Below are 27,783 nucleotides of genomic sequence, written 5' to 3' on the forward strand. Positions count from 1 at the left end.
TGGCCACGAGGTAGATGCAGGGCCATCCTCCTAACACCATCTTGCCATATAGTAGCCAAGTGGCCACCAGTAGCTCCACTTATATCCCAAATATCAACAATCCAAGTGAAAAATGCATTTCCTTTTGCCAGTAGTCCCCCAAACCTCTAGAAATGAGTCGTGCTGGTCCATTTTCAGTCATGTGTCAAGTGTGTATTGTTTGACAATCATGAAGGTCAAGGAGATGAAAATTCTGGCTGGCAAGACCTGTGCCTTGATTTCTTTCTTGACTTCCTGGCCGTGTCCTGTGTACCTTCTACAAATAGGTAGGCCTGACCCAAGAGTTTCTAGCTATGCCACTTTTATGTTAAGGAACAGTAAAATGGGCCAGGCTGGAGCAGACCTAACCACCAGTCTTTTGGGATAACCCTACCAGCAGTTCAAATTCAATCTGCCCCCAAACAAATCTGCCTTCCCTGCCAAAGCATGTGCTTTCTCCTGTGTCCCCTTGTTCCTGGAGGCCATTACCATGTGTGGGAGACCCTGTGCCTTAGCTCACCTGGATTCCATTTATCCCCCTCTCCTTTGCTTGCCTCTACATTAGAATCTGAGAAAGCTAAAAACTTAATCTCCTAGCAACTCTCACTGCTTCGTGTGGTCATGCAAACACTACTGGCTAATAAGATATAAGCAAGTGGTGGCCGGAGCTGCGGCAGCCATCTTGTCATTATAAGGACCAGCACCATACACTAAGGAAGGAAAAGCATAAAAGAAAAAGGGCCCTGGGTCACAGATGATGTCTCAATATGCTGAACTAATCTGGGCTGCCCAACCTCTAGGCTTCCTCTCACATGAGACAAATAGGCCTCTACTTTTTAAAGTCACTATTACTTGCAGCCAAATGTAGTTCCTAAGAGATACACCCTCTTCCTAGTCAACTAGAAAAGCTCAGAGTTTCTTCATCACTTCCCAGAGTTACTCCTCATCACTGTTGACTTTACCTCTCTGGGGAAAAAACTAGAAGCCACAAGAAACCAGATTTTAGGTGGAATACAAACAGTGAAACAGGTGTGTCAGCTTTGCATGGTGGTGCTCTATGATAGATCAAACACGGACTTAGTGGGAGGTTCTAAAACAACAGACTCAAGTCGTAGAAGGGTAATTTGTTACACTAGTGTCGCTAGAAAATGTTAAGGTCCTTTCCATCTTTGAAATGTTAAAATCATTCAATTAAAATCACCAGGCAGCATCTCTAGCCATGGAAAACAAAACAAAATATTGTTACTTATGACCCAAACTGCCTTTTAAAGAGAATGGATGCTGTCAGGGGAAGCTCTTTGTCTGCCCTGGATGTAGAAATGCTTTGTGATGTTCTTGTAGGAGCAGAAGTTGCAGGCAGCTGAGTGACCTCCTTAACAGGGGGGAAGACTGTGGAGAGAAGGGAGGACGGGGAGAGGATCCAGTGAAGCTGTAGGACGGGCAAGTCACGGAGGAGCCCCAGGCAGCTGAATGTTTGGAAAAGACTTTGAAGAAAAGGAATGAAGACGCGATTAGATTGTTTGTGGTGTGACCCATTAGGCAACGTCACCCCGGCTCTTTCATAACATCCTCCAGTGTTTTGTGTGAAGGTAACTTTTAAACTGAAGCAGGGATTGAGTTTCTCCCCTGGACAAGCACATGGAGGAAAATACTTGATGCAACAAAGCGGTGACCCCAGTCCAATGAGGCCACCAGAATTTGAGCATACAGGGAACCCACAGGCATCTTGGGGTGGTCTTGGGACATCAACGAACCATGGCTTTGAGGTCCAAGGCAATTTTAAACGTTTCAAGGTCCAGGAGGCCCCAGCTGACACGAAGTCTTTATCAGATAAAGAGATGACTGCTCTCTTGAATAACATGCACCCTGCAAAAGATATTCTATGTGAGCAGATAAGCCGTGCAGCAGACCAGTAAGTGTTTTTATTTACTATCTTTCCTCTTTATCAAATTCTCTGTAGCCAAAACAGATGGGTGAATGACAAAGAGATTGAAAATATAAGAACTTGGATCGAGAGACCTGTAGGAAAAATGTAGGAGGAATTCTGATAGGAATTCCAGAAGGAAGGATCAGAGAAGATGGAAAGGAATAAATAATCAAAGAAACGTTAATAGAGTATTTATCTGCACTGAAAAAAAGCATGCATCTTGAGACTGAAAAAAATGCTAAGCATGGTAACTTTATAAGCATGATAACTTTAAAATCACATCTAGACCTATACTGGTAAATTTCTGGCCTATAAGGATGAAGAGGAAAATTCTAAATGCTCCCAAGGCAAAAATAGCTATTAAAAAACAAGAATGTAAGGGTCATAAAGATCTTATGCCAGACACAATCTCTAATGCCATGAAGAAAATGATTGATATATTTGACTACATAAAGACTACAAATTCCTGCCTTTTGCTATTTATTGAAATCTAAAATAAAGCAAAACTATGTATTTATTTGAGACACATATATGTAACTAAATAAAAAGTCTTGAAAAGGATACTAAGCAAACTTAACTGGGTGTACCTCTGGAGGAAGGAGGAGGAGGATGTGAAAAGAATTTTCACTATTTTTATTGTGTATTCGTCTGAATTGTTTTGAATTTCCATTGAAAAATCTGCTCTATTACTTGGAGTTTTTTAAAATATAAAAAAATCATAAAAATAGGCTTTTCTTTGCAAAGTAACAGATAATGAACTGCTTCCTTTATATTTTCATCATTCATTCATTTATTCCACACATATTAACTAGGCACCTACTATGTGCCAGGCATTATTTTAGGCACTAAGAATACAGCTGTGAACAAAATAGACAAAATCCCCCACCCTCATGGTATTTTACACTTAATGAGTAGAGATAGACAATACAAATTAATAATAATAATAATAACTCACTATCAGGGGGGCAGTACTAGTATCTCCATTTTACAGATGAGGAAATCGGGGCACAGAAGGTTAAGCAATTTTCCCAAGGTCGCTGAGCTACCACATGATGAAATCAAGCCGTGCGACCCCCTGGTCTGTCCCTGGGGTCCATGCTGTTAAGCCTTTTGCTCTGTGCTGGGGTTTGTCAGGTGAGTATGTGATAGAGAAAAATAAAGCTGAGGAGGTGGGAGGAATGTATATGGGTAGTAATTTGACACTGGGTAGTGAGGAAAGTCCCTACTGAGAAGGCGGCATTGCAAGAGGGTGTGAGCCATGTGAATACTGGGGACGAGGGCTCCAGAAAGGAGGAACAGCAGGAGCAAAGGTTTCTGTGGCCCGCTGTGCCTGCCATGCTCCAGGAACAAACAGGAGGCCAGGGCTGCCAGGGTGGAGCTGGCAAGGGGAGGGGAGTAGAAGACGGAGGTGGGGAGTAAAGGAGCCAGATGGTGCAGGGCCTTGAGGCTGTGGCGAGGACTCTGGGTGTTCTCTGGGTGAGATGGGAGCAGTCCGAGGGTTCTGAGCAGGGAGTGGATGTGATCAACCATATTTGAAACAGACCGCTTTGGCTGCTGGGTGAGACTAGACAGTGGGCAGGGAGGGGGAGGGGCAGGGTGGAAGCTGGGAGATGGGTCAGGAAGCCACTGAAGATTCCAGGTGAGACATAAAGGTAGTTCAGGCCCGTCGGTAAGCAGAGGTCTTGAGAAGTGATTGAGATGTGTCTTGAGATGCTCCCCTCGCCCCCCCCGTCCTCCCAGTGGCTTCGTACTGCCTGGGCCCCGGCCTGGGCCTCTGTTTACCTGGACGTACGTGTGGCTCACGTGTCCCTTCTTCAGAGAGGCCTTCCTGATCATCCATCAACTATTGGATCCCCCATCTCTCTGTCCTCCTTAAATTGTGTTATTAGTGTTCACAGCATTTCTCACTCCTGACATAGGATATAAGTCTTTGTTTCCTTTTTATTATCTATCCTTGCTCCCTCCCCAAGACAGGGCCCAGGGCCCTGATTTGTTCCCTCTCCGGCCTCAGTGTCAGGGGTGGGTGATTCACATGTCGATGTGCTCAGTACATACTATTTGGATGAAGAAAGTGGAAGCAGAAAGGACTCCCAGGAGGAAGCAGAGTCCCAGGAGCAGGGCATGGGGAGGGCTCTGTCCCGGGTGCAGAAAATAAGCAGATGCATTGTCGGGAGAGAAAGTCAGGGCAGAAATAATACCAACCAGAGTCCATCTCCTTTTTTTCTTATTTCCCTGAGCCAGTCATTCTGAACAGCTTTAGTGATAAAATATTCCTCCCCAAACACTGGTCTAGGTTAGAAATAATTGCTGTAGTTACCACTAAGTTTTAATAATAGGGTGCAAGCTTCAATGACCGCATTTTCATTACTTCCCTTTAATAAACATTGTATTCCACATGGAGGGTAAAGAGGAGAATTCCCAATATTAGATTTGGCCTCTGACACACAGACTCAGTAACATACATTCACTTCAAGCGTAAGTTCACAACCACTGGGAACCCTTCTCGCTTGGGGCTTGGTCTTCTCTTTGTGTCTCCAATGCCTGTGGTCCTGCATATGCCTGTGTGTGGCGCAAAGCTTCCAGAGAAATGAGAAAAGCACAGCGATTGTGAAAACCAAGACACAGAACTTAAGTCACTTCAATTCTATGTCACCACATGGAGTTTTTATTTGTGACTAAAATTTAAAACAGGGAAACTGAGTGCAAAGTTTTGTTTGATAAATGACAATTTTAGTTCAGATGTGAAATATTTCATCAAATTTGAATATCTTTACAGTTGAATTTTAATCCTTCTTTTTTAATGTTAATTGTTTTAAAAACTAAAGAACAAATTAAGGAATAAATTGTTATTATGATTACTACATGGTTAATACTAAAAATTATTTTGTCATATAGAAGAGAGGGTGTTGAAACAATCTTCTCTGGACGTCAAATAGCACACCACTGCTGGGAAGTAGCTATGATGATCAGTATCAACATATTACAGAGGAGGAAACTGAGGCACCGAGGGCTCAAGTACCCCTACTTCAGTGGCAGAGCATAGGTTCAAACCAGGTAGTCTATAGTGATCAGACTTGATGTTAATAAACTTTCATTTGTACCTCCAATTTATTGAAACCTGGGACATTCAGGTTTTATTTACAGCTAAAACTTACTTGTTGTGCCAACTCACACATGCTTAAGTTAACTGAATGAAAATAAATTCTTAAATCTATGGCACAAGTTTACATCAAAAAACTATTAGGGCAGTGGCGCAGTGGTTGAGAGTCTGCCTGCCGGTGCAGGGGACACAGGTTCGAGCCCTGGTCTGGGGGGATCCCACATGCCGCGGAGCAACTGGGCCCGTGAGCCACAGCTACTGAGCCTGCGCGTCTGGAGCCTGTGCTCCGCAACAAGAGAGGCCGCGATAGTGAGAGGCCCGCGCACTGCGATGAGGAGTGGCCCCCGCTCGCCGCAACTGGAGAAAGCCCTTGCACAGAAACGAAGACCCAACACAGCCATAAATTAATTAATTAATTAATTAATTAATAATAAAAAAAAACTATTAGAACTAATAAATATAGTCACTAAAGTTGTAGGTTACTAATATACAGAAATCTGTTGCTTTTCTATACACTAACAATGAACTATCAGAAAGAGAAAAAAAGAAAACAATCCTGTTTAAAATCATATCAAAAAGAATAAAATGCCTAGGAATAAATTAGCAAGGAGGTGAAAAACTATATTCTGAAAACTATAAAACACTGATGAAGGAAATTGAAGATGATACAAAGAAATGGAAAGATATCCTGTGTTCATGGATTGGAAGAATTAATATCATTAAAATGTCTATACTACTCAAAGCAATCTATAGATTTAATGCAATCCCTATCAAAACACCCATGATAATTTTCACAGAATGAGAACAAATAATCCTACAATTTACATGGAACAACAAAAGACCCTGAATAGCCAAAGAAATCTTGAGAAAAAAGAACAAAGCTGGAGGTATCACACTTCCTGACTTCAGACGATACTACAAAGCTACAGTAATCAAAACAGCATGGTACTTATATAATATTTTACATCAACTATACTTCAATAGGAAACGAAAAAAAAAGCGTGGTACTGGCACAAAAACAGACACATAGATCAATGGAACAGAAAAGAGAGCCCAGAAATAAACTCACACACTTATGATCAGTTAATCTACAGCAAAGGAGAAAGGAATATACAATGGAGAAAAGATAATCTCTTCAATAAGTAGTGCTGGGAAAACTGGACAGCTACATGTAAAAGAATTAAATTAGAATATTTTCTCATACTATATACAAAAGTAAACTTAAAATGGATTAATGACCTAAGTGTAAGACTGGAAACCATCAAACTCCTGGAAGAAAACATAGGCAGAACACTCTTTGACATAAGTTAAGTAATATTTTTTCAGATCTGTCACCTCAGGCAAAGGAAACAAAAGCAAAAATAAACAAATGTGCCCTAATTAAACTTAAAGGCTTTTGCACAGCAAAGGAAACCATTGCTAAAATGAAAAGACAACCTACTGAATGGGAGAAAATAATTTGGAAATATGACTGATAAGAGGTTAGTATCCAAAATACATAAACAGCTCACACAACTCAATAAAATAACCTAATTAAAAAATGGGCAGAAGACCTGAATAGACATTTTCCCAGAGAAGAAATACAGATGGCCAACAGGCACATGAAAAGATGCTCAACATCACTAATCATCAGGGAAATGCAAATCAAAACCACAATGAGATATCACCTCACACCCGTCAGAATGTTTATCATCAAAAAGACACAAATAACAAATGTTGGTGAGGGTGTGGAGAAAAGGGAACCCTACTACACTGTTGATGAGAATGTAATTTGTTGCAGCCACTGTGGAAAACAGTATGGAAGTTCCTCAAAAAACTAAAATTAGAACTACCATATGTCCCAGCAATTCCACTCCTGGGTATATACCTGAAGAAAACGAAAACACTAATTCAAAAAGATACATGCACCCCAATGTTCATAGAAGCATTGTTTACAATAGCAACCTGTGTCCATCAACACATGAATGGATAAAAAAGATATGGTTATATACAAAATGGACTATTACTCAGCCATAAAAAGAGTGAAACTTTGCCATTTGCAGCAACATGGATGGATCTGGAGGGTATTACGCTTAGTGAAATAAGTCAGGCAGAAAAAGACAAATACTGTATGTTGTCACTAATAGTGACATAGATAGAGTTTATCTAAAAAATAAAACAAATGAATGTATATAGTAAAACAGAAACAGACTCACAGATATAGATAACAAACTAGTGGTTACCAGCGGGGAGAGGGAAGTGGGGAGGGGCAAAATAGGGGTAAGGGATTAAGAGGTACAAACTACTATGTATAAAATAAATAAGCTACAAGGATATATTGTACAGCACAAGGAATATAGCCAATATTTTATAATAACTTTAAATGGAGTATAATCTGTAAAAATATTGAATCACTGTTGTACACCTGAAACTAATGTAATATTGTAAATCAACTATATTTAAAAAAAAGAAAACAAGGGGACTTCCTTGGTGGCGCAGTGGTTAAGAATCCGCCTGCCAATGCAGGGGACATGGGTTTGAGCCCTGGTCCTGGAAGATCCCACATGCTGCGGAGCAACTAAGCCCGTGTGCCACAACTACTGAGCCTGTGCTCTAGAGCCCGCGAGCCACAAATACTGAGCCTGTGCGCCTAGAGCCCATGCTGTAACGAGAGAGACCACTGCAATGAGAAGCCTGCCCACTGCAACGAAGAGTAGCCCCCACTCGCCGCAACTAGAAAAAAACCCGCGTGCAGCAATGAAGACCCAATGCAGCCAAAAAAATAAATAAATGAATTTATAAAGAAAAAAAAAGAAAAGAGAAGCCACCTGTTATGGACTGAATTTTGTCCCCCCAGAATTCATATACTGAAGCTCTAACCTAAGACTGTGACTGTATTTGAGATAAGGCCTTTAAAGAGGTGATTAAGTTAAAATGAGACCCTTAGAGTGGGCCCTCATCCAGCCTGACTGTGTCCTTATAAGAAGAGGAGATTAGAACACAGTAGAGTCCCCAGGGATGCGTGTCCTCAGAGAAAAAGCCATGTGAGGACACAGCTAAAAGGCTGCCATCTGCCAGCCAGGAGAGAGGCCTCAGGAGAAACCAAACCTACCCACACCTTGCTCTTGGCCATCCAACCCCCAGAAGTGTGAGAAAATAAATTTCTGTTGTTTACGCCAGCCTGTCTATAGCACTATGTTACGGCACAGCACTGAAACACCACGATGGAGGAAATCCTCTAAGAGGATAGTAAGAGCTTAGAGTCTGGGCTCTGAAATCAAACCGTTCTGGATTAAGACTTTGGCTCTGTCTCACTCAACCCCAGTTTCCTTGTCTGTAAAATGGGGGTAACCATGCCAACTTCATGGGGCTATTGTGAATAGTAAGTCACTTACTGTGCCAATCAAAAAATATACATATATATGGCCCAGTGATTCCACTGTTAGTATGTACCCAACCAAAGACATATACAAGGGCATCCACAGCAGTTTTATCAATAGGAGAATGGATACACTGGGGCATCTTCATATAATGAAATGCTACACAGCAATAAAAACGGACCCACTATGAATACACACAGCCACATGGACGAATCTCACAGACATAGTGTTGAGGAAAAGACGCCAGACACAAAAGTATAAGTGTGGTGTGACTCCATTTATAGGACATTCAAAACGGGAAAAACTAATTGATGGAGATGGAGGTCAGAATGTTTACCTGTGGGGATGATTGACTGGGAGGGGGAACCAGGGATACCAGGGATCCAGGAGGGCCGTGAATCTTGTTCTGGGTTCTGGTTATGCGGGTGTGTACACCACGTGCTATGGAGTGAATCGCACCCCCCGAAATTCACACGCTGAAGCCCTGACCCCCACGTGACTGGATGGGAGAGGGGGTCTTTATGGAGGTAATTAGGGTTGCATGAAATCAGAAGAGTGGGGCTCTGACATAATAGGATTAGTGCTCCTGTAAGAAGAGACCCCTAAGGCTCATTCTTTCTCTCTGCCGTGTGGGGACACAGCAAGAAGGTGGCTGTCTGAACCCAAGGAGGGAGCTCTCACCAGCCATGGACCTTGCTGGCATCATGATCTTGGACCTCCAGTCCCCAGAACTGTCAGAAAGTATGTGTGTTGTTTAAGCCACTCAGTCTCCGGTATTTTGCTATGGCAGCCTGAGCTGACTAGCACAGAATACCACATGCAGAGTTTTACAGACTGATACGCTCCTAAATGCACTTTAGGCACATTAGGTATGTTATATCCCAATGGAAAATGTAAAGAATAAAATAAAAGAATCCTTCCAGGCATCACCAAGGAGAAATACCTGAGCCAGGTAAACAGCTGACGTTTCTGGTGCCTCTCCTGGATCTGGACATTGTGCCCGACATGAGCTGCTGCCATGGAACATGGCACCTGGCTGGCCTGGATCTCTTTCCAATCTCCCAGAAGGATGCTGGGCTAAGGAGGACGGCCGAGCAGGAGGGGGTCCCACTGCCCAGAGTCAGCCAAGCCTTCCTTTTCCCTCAGGCGATGGAGGATGGAGGAGGCGGCCCGGCTGGGAGAGGGGGGCAGAGCAGGGCAGGAGATGGCCTCTGCACTGCCCAGGCCAGTGGCCGTGGCCATGCAGTGGTGACGTCGCTTCTGTCCCCACAGCGTGTGAAGACGAGCACTGCCCAAACGAAGGGGCGGGTTTCTCCACAGCTGACAGGAAGGCCACCTCAGGGGCGGGCAGGTCTACAAGGGGCCATGTGACACTGAAGGCAGAGCTGCTGATGGACAGCGGGACCCACCCAGATGCTTCTGAACTGGGCGAGCGCAAAAGGGGACGTGAGGTGCAGTGTGACGCAGAGCTAGCGCAAAGGACAGAACAATCAAAGCGGACATCACCGCACGGCCTGTCTCTTGAGGGAAACACACTCTTCTTTCCTGTTTTGCTCTCTTCAGGATCTTGGTATGTTTCATTTTCTTGCCCCAACCTGACCACGTAACACCACTTTCTACTGGAACCTGCTTTCCAGGAGAACTTCTTTAGAAGAATCCTAGTAAACCTTTAGATCCACACTGTCCACAGGTGTTCCCACTTCTTCTAAAATTAGGAAATGACTTGCAACCAAGAAATACATTTCTGACAGCCGACACAAACTTAGGTTTTGCTCAAATAGTCCCCATGTTTGGGTGTACGCTGCACTAAGAAAATCCAAAGAAAAAATTTACATATTCACTTAGAAAATATTCAGGAAATGTTTACAATGTAGAAGGTTCTGTATCCAAATCTACAAAAGGTATCTATAGAGAGTGAACACTTATTTAAAGATTCACTGCTAGGTTTCTTTGTGCATTTAGGAGCTTATTGATTATTAGCTAACTGAGTGAAACATTAGGAGGATAAAAGATGGAAAAAATAAATACCAGACTGGTATCAACTGAGATGAAAGCATTACTGATAATGTAAGCCAATGAGAAAACGAGATGTTATTTTCAATAGGTTGATTTATACATTTTTTCAGAACACATTTTTGCGAAAATTGGGGTATAACTATGTGCAATGTCAAAATCATCCTGTGCCATCCAGTGAAAAGTCCTTGATACTCTTATATTAAAAGGAAAATAGTTTCACTTTATCAGTATTTACTAAATTTAACTACATTATTTCCTATTAATCATCATTAGGAGACAACAGTGTGAAACTACGAAAATCACTTAAGGTGCCCACCTTAAAGAATTATACTTTCTCTACTGTTCCCAACAACCAATGTAGACCTCCTGTTACAGTCTAGCTCCAGTTGATGCTATGAAAGTCAGAGACTGTGCGAATAAGGATAAACGCTCTATTTGGTCATTTCCCTAAATTCGTTCCTACTGGTGTTAGTGAACAAAAGAAGATGTGCCGAGGGTTGAATAAGTCTGGTTAAACCAAGTTAGAGGGCTGTTTTATGGCAGGACATCTCAAAGCCTGGATGCATTGATGTTCACGCCGAATCTCACGACGGGAACGCCTTGCACGGTGTGGTCCCAGCTAACCCGGCCCACAGAGCATCCTTCACAGAGCACCTTGGGGACCAGCGGTCTATCAGAACACACCCTGAGGCGACCTCTTCTGTCTGAAAATGTCCGGAGAGACAGTTGCTGTAAAACGAACGCCCCTCACCTTGGGCTTGCTCTGCCGTGGGCGGTCACCATGCTTCCTGACATGATAGGGCAGAGTGAAAGGCTGTCTTTTCTGGGACAGCCTGGTTTCCAGTTCAGAGGCTGTGAGGTATAAAGTGGGTGTGTCCATCTGTGTTCTCTGTGACATCACCTAACTCTGACCTCTGTCCTCTGAGTTTGACATCTGTGATCTGGGTGTCTCTGCCGGGGTTGCGGGGACTCCTGTGGTCAGTGAGAGACCCGGGCTAGGCACAGAGGTGAGGATGGAGGCCAGGGGGGATCAAAGGTCCCTCCTGCGCTCAGAGGTGGCCTGGAGGTACTAGGGGGGCAGGGGTCCGGGCAGCAGGGAGACCTGGAGGAGGAGGGCTCAGCAGACAGGCGGAGGGCAGGGGACAGGAGATGGTCACCACGTGTTAGTTTCAGCTACGGTTCTGCAGTGATAACAAACAAAGCTTAAGTCTCAGTGGTCACCGAGGAGGAGGGGAGGGGCGAGGAGATGACACAAACTCCCTAAGGTCACCAGCTGAAAGAAGTACAACAAAGATTCACAGCCATGTGGCCCAACCGCATGGCCACATCCTCTTAGCCAGGCTGCATTTTCCCAGGATCCAGACATTGACCGGCACTTTAGGAAATGCTCAATAAAGTCTTGTTGACCGAACAGTTCATGATTGCTGGTTTTCAATTAAATGTATTCCCTTTGCTATTTCCCTCAAACATGGAGGATATAATTCCAAAATAATGCAGCAGGTCACTCAGAGCAGACAATTCCAGCGAAAGTTCAAACAGTCACACCAACTGTGTGGCCTGCCATGAATAAAAGCTACTGGATTAACTCTTTCTCTCTGGAGCTCGTACAGACAGGCCTCAGAGCTCTACTTTCCCATCCCAAACACTAGTTAGTCCCCTGCATCCCGCCAGCTGGTCCCCAGTGGCAGACGTGGGTTCAGTCCACCACTGATGAGAATAACTTAAAGCAACAAAAGAGGGAAAACAGAGATTCAAGAGTTTTCCTATTCATTACACAACCATGCTTAGAGGTTAATAAACGTAAAAAGTTGAGAAAATTGAGAATGAAATGAAGGAATGTGACTATTTCTCAAAACCCAGAGAGTGATGAACTTTTCCAGCACAATTACCCAAGGACTGAGAAACTGGTACAGTCTGAAACTCAGACTCATACACTGAGCAGATTTCCCCACCATCTCCATCAGCTAGGGATAATCCAGTTGTATCATAATTATTCTAGACCAAAGTGGGTGGGGGGGGGGGTGGGAATGGGGGAGAAGAAGAAAACTACCCACGGGAAAAAGCCATTTTCTTGGGAGCCCTCTGGTGCATGTTTATGCTGGTAAAAGATGTTCATTATTGTATAAGAAGACGTTTTTTCAGTTTAAAAAGCAGTGTTCCCCAGAGCACAGGCTCTGCAGTAATTTGACGTAGGTCTCACACTGTCACAATTAGCATGACTGAGTGGTTTTCCAATTTGCAGAATGCCTTGGGAAGAAGGAAAAAACAAAACCCACCCCCAAGCTCATTGCTCAGAAACAATCGCAAGGAGTGCTCTTCCCACCCCTGCCGCCTTCTTGGGTCTTAGGTGGTTTGCTGAGCCTGGTCTCTGAGACTCCAGGCAATGCCTAGGGGGTGGTACAGGCTTTGCAAAAGGGCCTCTTCTCCCGCCCCCTAGTGGCTGAGAGACATCAGCGCCTACGCGCCACTGGGTGTACCCCCAGAGGTTTCCCTTAGTTTGCAGGGACTCACTCAAGCCTCCTTGCAGCAAATGTTCATTGCTGAATCCCCAGTGCCTGGCACCGTGCCTGGGGCAGCAAATGTTCATTGCTGAATCCCCAGTGCCTGGCAACGTGCCTGGGGCAGAGTATGGGCTCAACAAATATTTGCTGAATTAAATTAAACGATCATGCATATGATGCCCCATACGGGGTAATCAGAGAAATGTAACTAACAGTTCCTGCCTTCGAGGCACTTACAAACTAGCTGGAGACATGAGGACAAACACAGGACGTCCACAATTTTCCCAAACCATGCCAGTCTGGCAGTCTTTCCAGGGCTGAGAGCCTGGGCGATAGGCAGAGCCTTCACCAGCAAATCACTGAAACGAACCCACTTTTCCCCTTCTACAGCAAAGATGGCTGAGCCCAGCCTCTGGGGACAAGAGCTATCTCCCCTCCCCCACCACTCATCCTGCAGCCCCCAGCCTCACCCCCACTGTGCTGAGACCCCTTAACAAAACCGTAACTGTCGATTCTGCAGTTTGGCAAGATGCAGGGATGACGCACAGATGACTAGCGGGGTCCGATGTGCCCCTGGGCAGTGCGGGGACAAAGGAGCACAGGTGACATCCATTGGACCCTCACTGTGATTGACCTGCACTATCATATCCAGTTTCCTAACAACACCCCCCGGGGGGGGGGGGTCACTCTTTTTCCGAATTTTCAGAAGAGGAAGTTGAATCTCCCTGAGGGTTTGTAACTTGCCCAAAGTCATATCCTCCAGGACTTGGCAGATTCTGCATTCGAACCCAGGATTTTCTGACTCCAGAGCCATGTTGCTCTTTGGCTCATTCTATAAAATTTGCCAAGAACTGCTGCAAATCAGACTTCCCTCAGATTTCTCTGTGAATCCCCCGGGGGTTTCCACGTCCACCTGGCCGGCAAGCCAGCTGCCCAGGTGTGATTCTCAAGAGCCAAGAAGTCAAATCAAATAACTGCTCCCAGGGTCCCCGCTTTGTGGTCACGGAGGAATGGGCCACCTCCATTCAGTAGCGCTTTAAACAGTGATGTTAAAATGCGAGCACTGTGAACGCTGCTGGAAAGGGCACGGGGTACCTCGCATGGCCCCAACGATGGAGAAGATCATGAGGAGGGCTCCACGTGACAGCGGGAGGGGAGGCGGCCGCAAGAGCCTGGAAGAGTGAAAACATCAGAGACCAGTGAGAAAGTCTCGGAGCAGGAGACCTTGATTTGGGGATTCCATGGTCCAGCGTGTGACTCTCTATCCTTCTCCAACAGGATCTCCCCCAAAGGTGGCAGCTATGGACAGCATGGATGGCCTCCCTAGAACCCACTGGCTTCCGTGTGGCTTCAGCCAATGCTAAACACTGCAGCAGTCAGCTAGCTGGTGGAAAGTTGACTACACTGAGCTTTCCCATCCTGGTGGGAGCAGTGCTTTGTCCTCACAGGAGGGCTGCCATCCTGCCAACAGCACTTCTGCCAGACCCACTGTGCTTGAACTTTGGAAACGTCTGACCCATTGCCATGGTTTCACAGACAACACTGCTTCTGCTCAGAAGACATGATTTACTACAGAGGAATTGTGGCAAAGGGCTCACACCCACATGGAATTCACTTGTCTTTCCATGTGCCCATCACCCAGAAGCAACTGGCGTGACAGGCACTGGAAAAGCTGTGCTGAGGGCTCAGGTGCAGCACAGCTAGGAGACAACGGTGTATGAGATCGGGGTGCTGTTCTGTACGATATGCTTTAAACCAGCCCCCAATACGCAGTGCTGCCTCTCCCTGAGGCCCTGGCAACCACCGATATTTTTACTGTCCCCATAGTTTTGCCTTTTTTAGAATATCATATAATTGGAATCATACAGTATGTGGCCTTTTCAGACTGGCTTCTTTCACTTAACAATTTGCGTTTCAGTTCCCTCCATGTCTTTCTGTGTCTTGAATAACAATCCACTGTATGAATGTACCACAGTTTATCAATACACCTATTGAAGGACATCTGTGTTGCTTCCAATTTTTGGCAATTGTGAATAAAACTGCTGTACAACTTCATGTGCAGGTTTTTGTGTGGACAGTTTTTTTCTTTTTTTAACATCTTTATTGGAGTATAATTGCTTTACAATGGTGGGTTAGTTTCTGCTTTATAACAAAGTGAATCAGCTATACATATACATATATCCCCATATCTCCTCCCCCTTGCGTCTCCCTCCCACCCTCCCTATCCCACCCCTCTAGGTGGTCACAAAGCACTGAGCTGATCTCCCTGTGCTATGCAGCTGCTTCCCACTAGCTATCTGTTTTACATTTGGTAGTGTATATGTGTGTGTGGACAGTTTTCAACTCCATTGGGTAAATACCTAGCAGCACAATTGTCAGATCATATGTTAAGACTAGGTTTAGCTTTGTAACAAACTGCTAAACTGTCTTCCAAGGAGGCTGTACCATTTCGCGTTCCTACAAGCAACGAATGGGGGTTCCTGCTGCGGCACATCTTCACCAGCAGTTTATGTTGCTAGTTTTTTGAATTTTAGCCATTCTAATAGGTGTATAATGGGATACCTTTGCTGTTTTAATTTGCAATTCTCTAATTATGTATGAGGTGGAACATCTTTTCATATACTTACTTACCATCTATATATCTTCTTTGGTGAGGTGTCTGTTCAGATTTTTTTTTGCTCATTTTAAAACCAGATTGTTTATTTTCTTATTGTTGAATTTTAAGAGTTCTTTTTATATTTTGGATACGAATTATCAGATATTTGTTGTGCAAATATTTTCTCCCAGTCTGTGACTTGTCTTTTCATGTTTTTAACAATGTCTTTTGCAGAGCAGAAGTTTTTGATTTCAATAAAATCTAACTTATTGGGTTTTTTTTCCACAGATCATGCTTTTGATGTTTTATCAAAAAACTCAACACCAAACCCAATGTCACTTAGATTTTCTCTTACATTTTCTTAGAGAATTTTTATAGTTTTGCATTTTACATGTAGGTCTATGATCCATTTTGAGTTAATTTTTAAGAAAGGTTTAAGGTCTGTGTCTAGGCCTGAATTAGTCTCCCAGCTGGTCCTTCTGTCCTTTATCTGTGCAGAAGCCTTTTCTCCAGGCTCCCTGAAATTTGACACCGAGACTCAAGTTCCTGGACTAATCTCAAGCACGTGGACTAATTTTTCAATACCTTGTTCTAGTGCAAACCTCCACGCCTAAAACAGGGATTACAAGTGTCAGGGATTACAACTTCAGGGGAGAAGTTGGACTTCAAGAACTCAAAGTGCACACAGAGAAGGGGCAATGACTTGCAAATGTTGAGGCAAGATGGAAAACCAACCTTCCTCCTGTGACAGAGGTAAGAGCCCTGTTTGGCAAGGGAGGTTCTCGATGTGGCTCTGCCATTTTGGCCAGAGTGACCTTGAGCTGGTCATTTCACTCTCCAAGACTGTAAATGAAAAGCTTGGACAAGATCCTTGGTGTTCTTATCTCAGCTCCCCAGAGCCCCCAAACGGACCTGAACACTAGCCCCGGGGGCCACAGGGAGGAGCTGGGAGGGCTCTGGGAGACCCTGTTCCCGCCACCCAACAACTCTGCCCTCATCTGTCTCAAGTGTTTGTGCTTCTAATTTACCCGGCATTTGAAGAAGGAAGATGGCAGGTAAAAAAAAGCAGTTGGAAAAACCACTGTACTAAAACAGATCTCTGGTACCCACAATTTATGTCAAGAAAGACGGAATACAATTATTAAACACAAAAGGACACCCAAATGTCCAGCCCATTCTTCAAAGCTTCAAGGTCAACAGTCTGATGACCACTCCAGAAGAAGCGTTGGCTGAAGGTTCCCTGGCTCACAGGAGCCTTAAGGAGAGCCTGGCTGATAGATGGATTACAAAATTGCGTTAGTGCACCTCGTCCACTTTAACACTTGAGTAGGAGCGTTCAATGCCACCGTCTAGAAGAGCTGGGTAACATGGGGATTTCAGACACCACAGGGATATGCAGAGACCTAAAGAGCTGAGGTTTTGCTTCGAGGCCCTCAACATGTACCAGGCGCTACCAATGCACAAGGCCAGCCCTGTCAAGGCCCGGACTGCAGGTCCGCAGTTACAGCAGTGGAGCCAAAGCGTTAGGGACCCCGGCAGGTGGGAAAGTGAAAGAGAGGTAGCTGTGGGCCTGTAGTGTGAGATTAGAGGGAAGGGGGAAGGTGAGTCTGGGCTTGAGGGCGGGGAGAAGAGGCAGGACCGAAGGCTAGAGGACCCTGCGAAGTACGTGGGCAGTGGGGGGCTCATCAGCAACTCCTGTCTCTGCAGACGGCCAATTTGTGGGAAAAAAAAAACCCATGTAAGTAAGCTCTGTCTTCATGGTCTTCGTGTTTTTATCTTTCATATTTTTTAATATTATTGCAGTAAGATATGTAGATAGACAGGAAAGCACACAAATGACTGTTGTATTGCTCAAAGCACTTATACCAAGTGAACACACAAGTGTAATCAGATCAAGAACTGGAACATCCCAGCAGTCACCTTGCCCCGAAGCCTCCTTAGGCCCCTTCCAGTCTCAGACCATGGCCCATCCTGCCTTCTAACACCATCAGTGAACATTTCTTGGTTTCAGACTTTATGTACTTGAAGTCGGGCCCAGGACTATGCATTCTTTCATGCCTGCCTTCTTAAGCTCAACATTATGTTTGTAGATCCATTCATGTTGTGACATCTGGTTTCATTGTGTTCATTCTCATTGCTGTGGGACTGCACTGGCTACATACAGCACAAATTGGTCCCTAATTCTACTGTTGATGAACAGTTGTGTTATTTCCAGTTTGGGGCTTGTATGAAAAACACTGCTGGGAATGTTCTAGTACAAGTCTTCTGATGCGCAAATGTATGCATTCCTGGTGGGTTTGTTCCTAGGAGTGGAATTGCTGGGTCGCACTATATATATAAAAACTACATCTAATAAGATGTAACTTTCACCAGCAGTGCCTGAGTCTATGGTCATTTTAGTTTGTAACTCCAAAATCATTGAAGTAGAAGGAAGAGAAAGAGAAGAGGAGAGGGAGGGGGAGGAGGGGGGAGAGGAGGGGAAGGGAAGAAGGGGGAGGGGGAGGAGGAAAAGGAACTAGCAGCAGTGACCCTGTAAAAAATGTAAAAGTGGCCTGTCTTCCCTCTTCAGATCACTTAAGTATGTCAGGGAATATAACACAAGCTTTGCCCTTTCTCAAAAGCTGTGTGGAAAAAGCACAGCTTCTTGCTACAGGAGCCAGCTTCTGGGATGGTGATGGGGGGGGGGTGTAAATATTGAATTATCTGATAATTATTGAATTGTCTGACCCTCGCAGGGACATTCGACTCCACCAAGTGACACCACCCCTGGGTCCAGGCACTTCTGCCCTCAGGGTACCAATGACTCCTTCTGATGTGTGGTTTAGGGTTACCCCAGTGTAGTCAGCCAACTGGATTGAACCAGCAACCCCGGCAAGTGATGGCTTGGTGGCTTGGCTGGGCTCAGAGTCTACGGAGCAGGAAAGCCTTAGCAATTCTTCTCGTTGACAAGACTCTGACAATGATGGAGATTCACAGCTAAGCCTCGGTAGCTGCTACCACGCATGGGGGCTGTGGACGCCAGAGCCAAGGTGAAACCTTTCAGTTTGCTGGTTGTGTACACATTCTATTTCCTTCTCAAGATTAAACACGCTCTCTCCCCAAGCGCCTCTGCCGACAGCCTTCTGGGTGTAAATGGTATGAGATGTGTATATCTGATGTCTGTTTCAAGTTGAAAGGAGAGCAAAAATAAGATTGTATTTTTAGAAGCTGGGAGAGACAGACTGGGTGGGGTTGAGAATGAAAGCAAATTCCAGAGACCAAGTGCACAGATGCTTTTCTTAAATGCAAGTAGTCCATCAAATCACCGGGAAGTTATGTGCTGTTGGAGGATGGACTGCAACAGAATGTTTGGTCCCGTCCATTCCTTTTCTTCGTATTCCTGGGCAAATTCAGGAGAGACAGTGAGAATCTTAAAATAAATCAATTAATTAATAAAAGTTGGTCTTCCATCTGGTTGGAGTGGAGTCCAGCCTGGTGTCAAGAGAATGGCTTTGGTGAGTATGGCAAGAATTCCTGTTTCAAAATACACAGACCCTAAATGACAGGGAAGAAGAATGGTATTTATTGGTGAGTTTGATTATCCACCTTCTCATCTACATTTTTGGCTTCTTGTTTATAGATCTAAACAATTGAATTTTTAAAAAATACTTATTAAATTCCTTCTATATACAGATGCTATACTAAAGTATACAAAGTTTCCAATTAATGGAAGAATCATAGGTGAATAAGAGAGATGCCCCTCTCCAAGAAAACTGGAGTCCAGTAGAAGAGACAGGCGTATGACCCCTGACAACACCAGGTAGTAAGGAGAGATCTACATGGGCGGTTGTGAGATGTGATGTCAAGAGCGTGGGCTTCGGAGCACCCATCCTGTCTTCCTATCCTTTTTTTTTTTTTTATTTTGGCCGTGCTGAGAGGCATGCAGGATCTTAATTCCCCAACCAGGGATCGAACCCATGCCCCCTGCAGTGGAAGCCTGGAGTCTTAACTGCTGGACCACCAGGGAAGTCCCAATGCCCACCCTGGCTTGGTCTCTAAGCATCTGAGGATGTGGGGGACTCCTACTCCTCCGTGTTATTAGAAGAAGTAGAGTCAGGTACCCAAAGCCCTGGGTTGGAAGCTGACAAAGTAAACACACAACAAATGTCAGTCCTCTGGCCAAATCGTCTGTTGTCAGCTGGCACCACCAGAAGTCCCACCTAAGACTGGGGGCCACACCATCTTCCCTGAGAGGGTCCAGGTTTGAATGATAAAGACTCATGACCACTGAGAAGAACTTGCATAGGAAGAAGGCAGAGTAAAGCAGAGGCCATGGATCTTGGGAAGTCACCTTGTCAAACTCAGCAGGTTTGCGGAGCACGGCTGTGTAGCAGACCTCATCTCAAGCTTACGCTCTGGCAGCTCCGTGCGGCCCTTCTCAGACATCTGAGAATCCAGTCTTTCTAGCTCTGAGTTATAATTGACAGTTTCCCCCAACCTTCCGCTGCAGCCTTCAGACCGTCACTCCTTCAGCTGCCCCTGCATTTGTGTAAACCCCAATCCCTTTTCCTTGTAACATAGCTAGTGAGTCTGTTTCCCTGACGAAACCCAGACCGATGCATTTTCCATCCCGAAGGCATGAATGATGAGAAATAATCAGGTGTATTTGGGGAGTGGCTCAAAGTCTGACATAGTTGCCAAACACCAATACATTTAAAAAATTTTAATAATGTATTTTATTTAATCCTATATCTCTAACAGATTATAATTTTGACATGTAGTAAATGTAAAGATTATTAATGAGCTATTTTACATTTTTTGGCACTAGGTCTTCTAAATCTAGTTCATATCTTTTACTAGCAACACATCGCCAGCCACATTTCAAGTATTCAACAGCCACACGTATGAGTTACAGTGATACAAAACCAATACACTTTGGAACCAAGTCACGGCCAAGTAATCCTGAGCAGAAGTGCTTGGAGAATGGTGGCATGCATCCGGGTGCTTCTGTGCTGACAAATCTTTGCAGAACTTAGGGTAGCAGAACACAGGGGTCCTCGAGGCTGATATCAATGCTGAACGCGCTCAGACCTCGCGTTCAGAAGTTTATCTGCCATCATTTTGCTGTGATACTCCTTACGGACCTGCAGGCCAGCTGTGGCTCTGCCGGGTTCAACAGGGCTTAGTTCCAGGTTGCAGGTTGGGTTTGGTTCCGCCGCTTGACTTTCGTTCTGTAAACCAGAATCAAGGCAGCTCCTTTACAGGGGCATCGTCTTCTGCATGAGTCAGTTGCTGTTGCAATGAGGCTGCATAACAAAGAGAGCCGTCTCCCACACTTTCCTGGGAATCCATGTCCACCTGGCTTTTTGTTATTATATAAATCAACACTTCATAATCATCCCCCCTCCACAATTTCTCAGTTCTCCATGAAAACTTGCATGGTGACTCAAAAAGGACAAAGAACCAGTGATTTCCAAGATGAGGTACCCACACCCCAGAAAATAGGGCAGACACTTCTCTGGGGTATAGAAAGAAAATATTTAACTAATTTAGTACTTAAACCTATATTTATATTTTTTTTTCAAAGACATAGAAAAGATTTCAGCCTTCTAATGGTTACTCCATGGAATGACATAGGTTCTTCACTTGATCCATACGCCAGGCATGTCCCCGGAGATTCTGAAGGAAGGATGGGAATTTTATAATGCAAAGGGGTTAGTGGTGATTTTTACTTATCTCAAATGAGCCTATTTAAAATAAACATTTAGGGGCTTCCCTGGTGGCGCAGTGGTTGAGAATCTGCCTGTCAATGCAGGGGACACGGGTTCGAGCCCTGGTATGGGAAGATCCCACATGCCGCGGAACAGCTGGGCCCGTGAGCCACGATTACTGAGCCTGCGCGTCTGGAGCCTGTGCTCCGCAACAAGAGAGGCCGCGATAGTGAGAGGCCCGTGCACCGCGATGAAGAGTGGCCCTCGCTTGGCACAACTAGAGAAAGCCCTTGCACAGAAACGAAGACCCAACACAGCCATAAATAAATAAATAAATTAAATAAAAATAAATTAAAAAACTAGCTGTTAAAAAAATAAATAAAATAAAATAAACATTTATACCTACTATTACTAATAATAGATGTAACCCGAAATTATATTTTGTCTGAAGACTTTTTTCAGTCTTTCTCATCTGGAGTTGCAGAAAATTAAGTCCTAATGCCCTAAAACATCAACTACTAGCTAGTGCTGCATCTTCCTTGGAGAAACTCAGAAAAATAACTCAAATCGTTATCTGTGGGGCTTACTTAAATTGAGAATGGCTGAATGAAGCCACCCTGTTTAGAAAGACATTTTTTAAAGCATCAGAAATAAGAAGACAAATATTGATTTTTTCATTGATATTTAAAGCCTCTGTCCAGAGACTTTACAAAATTTCAAGAATCTTTTTATTCGTTAGTGATGGACAAAAAGTCACTTAACTTTGGAATAATACTTGTCCTCCCACAACAATAAAAAATGACTAAAATAATGCACAGAGGACAATATGGTCACAAACTAAAATTCATAACTTTGTCAGCAGACACTCAGAGAACACACCGCTGAAGAAACAAGCATTGGAACAAGCGTGGCAGTGCGGGAGGTTGTAAACAGATCAAACACAGATGTTTCTAACAGGCTTTAGCGTCTGGGGTTTGACAGGTTGGTTTCAGTAATGAAATCTACAAGAGGTACTTTTGGAGAGTAACTACAGTAAAGATGTGCAAGGAAAGATATACTCTTGACAACTGAGTTTTTTATTAAATACAAGGTCTTATGAAGTTAAAAAAGAATTCTGGGGTAAGGCTGCCAAGATAATGCTACATGTAAGACATACTCATTCGCTGCCTCATTCATAGGCAAACTCCTACAACAAGTTTGTTGCAGCCAGAAGTGTGCCAGAGCTATAGGATGTCAGTAATATGGGCAGACTTATAAGATTAAGACCTTTAAGATGAAGTAGAATGTTTACCATACTTCATAATAGAAGGAGACTATAATGAACCGAATGTTTGTGGTCCCCCAAAATTCGTATGTTGAAGTGCTAACCCCCAGTGTGATGATACTTGAAGGTAGGGCTTGGGAGGTGATTAGGTTTAGATGAGGTCATGAAGGTGAAGCTCCCTTGATGGGATTCGTGCCCTTATAAATAGAGCAAGAGATGTGAGAGCTCGTGGTCCCCATGAGCACCTACCACAGAAAGTGCAGAAGCACACAGCCAGGTGGTGGCCTTCCGAAAGCCAGCAAGCAGGCTCTAAACAGACACTGAGTCTGCCCGTAACTTGATCTTGGACTTCCCAACCACCAGCACAGTAGGAAATAAATTTCTGTTGCTTAAGCCACCCCGTCTGTGGTATTTTGTTACAGCAGCCTGAGCAGACTAAGGCACCCACTTTGAAACTTGTTTGTGTCATATGCAGCTTCTTGTATGTTATCTCACAGCAAAGTATTTAAAAGATGTGACAGACTTAAAGATGAGTTATATACTTTACTTTTACAAAAAGACAAGTGTTTCAGATTTGCTGACCTTTCCTGAGATGACAAGTGGCTGTCGTTATTCTGCTATCTGACAAATATTTCTATTTAAAAGAAGTTCCACACGTGTCCAGTCAAGGTAAAGATGACATTTAAACAAAGAGTGAAAAGAAACTGCTTTTTTAAAGAGAGGTGTGCTATGAAGACAACATTTTTATCAAAGGTGTTGGGATATATTCCCAACATTATGTGACTTTTCTTTCATCATGTGTGTTATGTGTAAATACTCTACACCCTCCACACTCTAAAAACTTGCAACAGCATTTTATAACCTTTTCAACAATCTTCCAAACAAAGACTGTCACTGGCTTAGAAACAATTTGTTCAAAATAGACAAGCACAACACCTTCTGATGAGTTTGCAAGAACAACTAAATGTCATCAAGGAGGAATCCAATTTGCTAGAAACATTTCAACAAAAGTCTTTGCAAAGTTGGTGGACAGACTGAAAGTTATGTGTTGTGATTTGGTAGGTTTGGCCCACACTGCATTTAGTCTATTTAATTAAACTCAGTGTGAAATTGCTACTATTAAACCAGTTTGGACCAATAAAATTGGCAGTTTCTTATATATATTTGTGTGGCATCTAGTGGCCCAGAGTCCCGTGGCTGCCCTGAGACAGGGACTTGGACCCCACCACCCATCCATCTCCACTCAGGTAAGTAAGGAGTTGGGGACCCTAACTGGGACTCCGAAGAGCCAGGGACCTTGTGCCTCACTTGCTGATGGACCTGGGAACTGCAAGACTTGCTAAATGCCTCCAGGACCTAAGACAAAGAAGAGGCTGTGATGGTGTTTGGAGGTGGGGCCTTCGGGAGGTTATTAGGTTTAGATGAGGTCGTGTGAGTGGGGCCCTATGATGGGATTAGTGCTCTCATAAGAAGAGGAAGAGACACGATAGCTCTTGAGCATCTAAGTAGTGGGTCAAGATAACCTCAGAAACCCCGTACACAGTGATAGGAAGAGAGAGATCCATCCAGCAGCTGGGTTGAAGGAGGACACAGTGATGGAGCTGGAGGTCTGGGAGGCAATGACCTGCATGAGTCAATGACCAAGGGCCACGTGGGATGAAGTACATGTTGAGGGAATAAGAACAGAGAATGGAATATGTCTCTAAAAAGGGAAACCCAGCTTCCCACCTGTGGAGGGAAAATCCCAGTTCTGCCTTATAATGTCTTTCTTTCCTGTGGGTCTATTTTATACACAAAGCACTTCACTTCTGATCACTAGATGTGTTGAGGCTTTTCCCCAGCCCAAGCAATTCTCTGTGACATCAGCTGGGTGTCCTACAATTTTACTCAATTCTAACACTATCTGCCTGGAGATAGCGTCAGATCCCACAGGTTAAAGGCTCAGCCCCACGAGACTGCTCCCAGCCCACCTCAGAGACCAATCACAGGCAGTAGGTCCCCAGGTGACCCACAACTTCCATCCAATTTGGTGACAAATCAGAAGGTCCGATGACCTCCTCCGCAGGTGCGATTAATTTGCTAGAGCAGCTCACAGAACTCAGGGAAACCCTGACGTTTACCAGTTTGTTAAAGGATATGATAAAAGATACAGATGAAGAGCCAGGGGAAGAGAAACACGGGGTGAGGTCTGGGAGGGTCCTGAGCACAGGAGCTTCTGTCCCCATGGAGTTGAGGTGTATCACCCCCCACCACGTGGATTGTTCAGCAACCGGAAGCTCTCCAAACCCCATACTTTGGGGCTTTTATGGAGGCTCCACCCTGTAGCTGTGATGGGTCACTAACTCCATTTTCAGCCCTTCTCCCTTCTCCAGAGAACGGAGGGTGGGCTGAAAATTCCAAGCTTCTAATTGTGGCTTGTTCTTCCCAGTGACCAGCCCCCATCCAGGAGCCACCCAGTCACCTCATTAAAACAAAAGACACTCCTATGACTCAGGAAATTACAAGGGTTTCAGGAGCCCTGTGTCAGGAACCAGGGTCAAAGACCAAACACTGGAACAAGAGATATTCCAAGTGTTCTTGTCCCTTAGGAATGAATAAGGGTTTTAGGAGCACTGTGTCAGGAACCAGGTCCCGAGACTGATATATGTATATTTATAATTACAAATCACAAGATCACAGCCTCCCTTTACGCCTAACCTCCGGACACTTTGGACCTCTGCAGCTTCCCAGAACTGAGACGCAATCCTGAAGTAAAAGGAGGAGAAACCCTGAAACAACCAAGCACAAGTTCCCACCGCCCAGCCAAATGCAAAAGAGAAATTAATTCAGTTAAAAACAGGTAAGGGATTTCCCTGGTGGCACAGGGGTTAAGAATCCACCTGCTGATGCGGGGGCCACGGGTTCGAGCCCTGGTCAGGGAAGATCCCACATGCCATGGAGCAACTAAGCCCGTGTGCCACAACTACTGAGCCTGCGCTCTAGAGCCCACGAGCCACAACTACTGGGCCTGTGCGCCACAACTACTGAAGCCCACGTGCCTAGAGCCCATGCTCCACAACAAGGGAAGCCACTGCCATGAGAAGCCCGCGCACCGCAGCGAAGAGTAGTCCCTACTCACCGCAACTAGAGAAAGCCCGTGCGCAGCAACGAAGACCCAACACAGCCAAAAATAAAAATAATTAATTAATTATTTTTAAAAAAAGAGAAGTTAGAGGAGGTCACACTTCTTGCTCACCGGAGGTGTGCTTGAGATTGCAACACTTCCGTGGACTTCAGCCCTTGGGGGAGGTACAGGCCCCTTCTCCCAATGGAAGTGTTCCCTCTTCCATCTTGAACAAGAATTCCTTGGGAGCAGAGATTAAGAGGACAATAGGGCATCTCCCAACTTCACGAAGAGCTTTTACAGGATGCCTTTGGCTTGGAATCTGAAGGAAAAGAAATGTGATTCTGAAGCAGAGACGGGTGGGTGGGTCCGTATTTGTTCAGGTACCACAGCTTTATAGCGAATGTTTCAAAGTTATCATGTCTCTTCTGTTAGCCTTACCCCGGCCTTCAAACTCTTCACAATAAATGCAGCGTTTGATTAGAGCAGACAGCTTTTGGGGAGATAAAAAATCAGGGCTGTGGGGCTTCCATAGATCTTCCCATCTTTCTTGGCAATGTTTCCACTGGGGAGAGACGAGCACAAAGGCGGCCGTAATCAGAAGTACTGATTCTAGTGCTGAAAGCATTTTTCATCAGTCTCTGAAATTATATTTTTCAAGTAAGGAAAGCAAATAGGACAAGCTTTCTTGTGGATTACAGCTATAAAAATGAATGCGGTGTTACGGACCATGGATTTTCAGGGAACTCACTTTTGTCCTCTCTAAATATCTTCCTTGAGGTACCCCTGGTCAGGTTGGACAACTCAGGTGGATGCTCTGTGAGCTCCACAGCCAAAGCACATGTGCTCCAGTGCAAGGATTTTGCAAGTAATTTCTGGGACATTTCCTGATTTTTTTAGGGGCTTCCTGTGTTACTGAGTCCAAGCTTGCTCTGCTTGCCACACGACAGGCCAATAAATCGGAGATGAGGTGTTGAGGCAAAGAATACGACTTTATTCGGAAAGCCGGCAGACGGAGAAGATGGCAGACTAGTGTCTCAAAGTAACCATCTTATGGGGTCTGGATGCCAGTTTCTTTTATAGAATCAGAGAGGGAAGTATAATAAAAAGACAGACTAGAGAGGGAGAGGCAGGGAGGAAGTAAAGTAAAAAGGGCCATCAGTCTTGCAAAACATCTCCTGGAATGGCCAGCCTCCAGGAGGGGATGTGTTAATTTCTTCTTTCTTGCAGCCATTCACAGGTGGGTAGCGTTCCCTGAGGCAGGCCATTATGTATGATTATAATAACAAAAGCAACAAAAAGCAAAGGCTAAAGTCAAAGAAACAGATCCAACATGGAGTCAAAGCTGGCTCTTCCCTGTTACACCTGGAAACACAAGTTCATGGCAAATCAGTATATGTGCTGGGTGGCACCTACCTTGCCTTTGCCAAGTTGACAGGTGACTGAGTAACTGGAAGTGAGTGAGGTGATGGGGACACAATGATAAATGAGATGAAATCCAAGCTTCTGTTGACTTAGAGTCTATCAGGGAATACAAACACAGAGACAAGCTCCTGCAACCCCACAGAAGGAGAGCTGGGAGAACAGGAAGAACTGGGTGTTAGAGAAACACAAGGAGGAATCTTGCAGACATGAAGATGTCTTCCTAGAGGAGGCTAAATGGGAGTTCCTTAGCAGGCAAGTAGAATGGACAAAGGTTGAGAGGCCTGTGAGGTTTGGGGGAAATCTGCAAAAAATCTCAGTACAATGGAGGAGGTACATGGGATTTTTTTCCACAAAGGTTTATGGAGGTGTAATTTACATGCAATAAAATGTACCATTTTGGAATACTACTCAGCCATAAAAAAGAATGACATTTTCAGCAACATGGATGCAACTAGAGATTATCATACTAAGTGTAGTAAGTCAGAAAGAGAAAGACAAATACCATAAGATATCATTTGTAAGTGGAATCTAAAATATGACACAAATGAACTTATCTATGAAACAGAAACAGACTCACAGACAGAGAAAACAGACTTGTGGTTGCCAAGGGGGAGGGGGAGGGAGAGGGATGGACTGGGAATTTGGGGTTGGTAGATGAAAACTATTACATTTAGAGTGGATAAACAACAAGGTCCTACTGTATAGCACGGGAAACTATATTCAATATCCTGTGATAAACCATAATGGAAAAAAAATATTAAAAAGAATATATGTGTATAACTGA

This window comes from Balaenoptera musculus, chromosome 15 (genome assembly GCF_009873245.2).
Source record: "Balaenoptera musculus isolate JJ_BM4_2016_0621 chromosome 15, mBalMus1.pri.v3, whole genome shotgun sequence".
In the NCBI taxonomy this organism is placed as follows: Eukaryota; Metazoa; Chordata; class Mammalia; order Artiodactyla; family Balaenopteridae; genus Balaenoptera; species Balaenoptera musculus.